Below are 2,318 nucleotides of genomic sequence, written 5' to 3'. Positions count from 1 at the left end.
GCCGGCACGTGGGGACGCGGCGCCTCCTCCTACCCACAATGCTCTCCCACCGCCGCCGCCGCCAGGGGGCGATGACGCCGGCCCGAGGCGCAAAAAAACGCTGCTGGCAGCGGTGGGATTCGAACCCACGCCCCCGAAGAGACTGGAGCCTTAATCCAGCGCCTTAGACCGCTCGGCCACGCTACCGCCGTGGCAACGTAAGCCTTCGGTGACAATTTTACTCAAGACCAGTTTCCCCCCCTCTGTCCCACGCACCTCTGTTCCCAGCAACCGTTCTGCCCACACACCCCTTCTACCCGAAAAATAAAACGCGGGGGGCCCTTTTCAGCCCGTTTCCAAGCAGCGGCACCTGGAGCTGCGCGATGGGCCCAGGGACGGACGGGTGGGAGCAGCTGCGCCCGAGCCCTCCGCGCCGCGCCCGCTGCCACGTGGATGCCACGGAGCAGCACAGCCGCCTGCGCGGTACGCGTGGCATCGCCCGGGCACCCCCTCTGAAAGCCTAAAAATATATTCTAAAATTTTAATTTTACGTTGCAAAGCCACAACTCAATGAATTTGCAAAGTCAAAAGTCAGTAGTTTATGGCTGGGGGGTTGTTCTTTTGATTGTAGCAGAGGGACCAGTACTGCAGTACTCCGTACACTTGTGCAAAAACGTGGTAGCACACCTCAGCTGCTGGTGCTCCATAAGTGCCCTTGGGAGTCTCTGGCCAGAAAGCCTGGTAAGTTTACTGAAATAATTAATATTATTCCCACCACTTAATTACAACTGAAGGGCTGTATTTGGAGAAAAATTCCGGCTTCTTTCGAGTAAGGCCACAAAAGCTTAATGCAGCTTGATTTAATTCTATCTTTGTGGCAGTTCACTTAAATAGGATAGAGAAAATAAACCTGCTGGAGCCCTGCTGACAGCATCATCCAACCCTTTCCCCTGGCACCTCCCACAGCCTGTCCCTGCAGCAGCCGGCAGTGCCAGCTCTCCTTCCAGGGAGCTGCTGAATGTGGAATCAAGGAATAGCTTGGTTGGTGTTGGAAGTGTCCCAAAAAGGTCTGATAGCCCAACCCCCTAGAGTGAGCAGAGACAGCTTCAACCAGATCAGGTAGCTCAGAGCCCTGTCCACCCTGACCTTGCATGTTTATAGGGATAAGGCATCCAGCACCTCTCAGGGCAACCTGTGCCAGCCTCTCACCACCCTCATTGTGAGAGGCTGTAGCATTGCACAGTCTTACTAAAAATTTCATTCACTGCCTACAAGTACTGAAGAACAACAGCACACACATATAAACATGAATAAACCCCTCCAGTGCTGCTGCAGTTTCACACCCTCAGTTCAGTGCCTTTTCAGGATGTGAGGTTCTTTAAGAACAGAGGGAGCTGACTGCAGAGCAGCAGGGGAGGTTCAGGGAGGAGGGAAGGTGGGCAGACCTGAACTGACTTCACACAGCAGATCACCTGGAACCGGCTCAGGCAGAAAGGTTTAGGCAAAGAGTCAGTTTAGCAGTCTCCCAGCGTGTGTGTGGGCAGGAGGCTGCACAGAACACTCACTACAAACTGTGTGGGCTGCTCAGTCCTACACAGGTCCTTTTGCCCAGGCAGTGCAAGGTACCAACACCTTCCTGAAAAGTGCTTTTCAGCCCTGTCGAAGCTGAGCTCAGCCTCTGTCCCTGAAATGCTTCTGTGCCTGGCCACAGAGACACTTCTCCTGAGCACCAAAGGAAGTGTGCATACCCATGATTATTCACATCAGCCATGTGTGACACAGATGGGTACGGGCACAGGCAGTGCCCCCCCGTACGGAGGGGGCAGTTGGGTCACTATTTTCATTCCACCTGTGTAACATCAGTTATGACAGGACCTTTTCTGAATTAAAAAATAATTAATGTAGAGGAGAACTCAAACTGTAACACAAGCTACCAGTGTCATTATATTGTTTCCCTGGCACAGGATGGCCAGAGAATAGCAAGGAGCCAACACTTGTACCAAACACTCCAGACTGAGGGCCAGGCCCAATGGTTATAAAGCCCTGAGCTGTCCCCACACAGGAGTCAGGTCCATCAGCAGGAGCAGCTGAGATAATCCTGAACTTAAACTTGAAAATACCCTGACTCACCCCTGGCAGCACTGTCCTGCATCCATCCTGAGAGGCTCAAATGCAATTCTGCCTGTCCAAATTCAGATGAGAAGTCCTGATTTGACCCATCGTAACTACACCTGGCTCTGTCAGCACTCATTCTACTCTGAGTGAAATTATATCTGTGGGGAAGAAAGTGAGATTCAGATCAGTCCCACAGACCAGTAATTAAAAAACAGGCAATATAC

The 2,318-nt window shown here is 52.2% G+C and overlaps 1 non-coding gene across 1 annotated transcript; it reads right to left on the bottom strand.

Moving 5' to 3' along the window:
* Positions 1-104: 104 nt before the first annotated feature.
* On the bottom strand, positions 105-186 carry TRNAL-AAG (transfer RNA leucine (anticodon AAG)). The gene has a single exon. It is a non-coding gene; the product is annotated as a tRNA-Leu (tRNA).
* Positions 187-2,318: the final 2,132 nt, after the last annotated feature.

Source organism: Hirundo rustica, chromosome 15 (genome assembly GCF_015227805.2).
Source record: "Hirundo rustica isolate bHirRus1 chromosome 15, bHirRus1.pri.v3, whole genome shotgun sequence".
In the NCBI taxonomy this organism is placed as follows: Eukaryota; Metazoa; Chordata; class Aves; order Passeriformes; family Hirundinidae; genus Hirundo; species Hirundo rustica.
The sequence above is the reverse complement of the archived record's forward strand: the minus strand, read 5'-3'. Positions and strand labels throughout refer to the sequence as shown.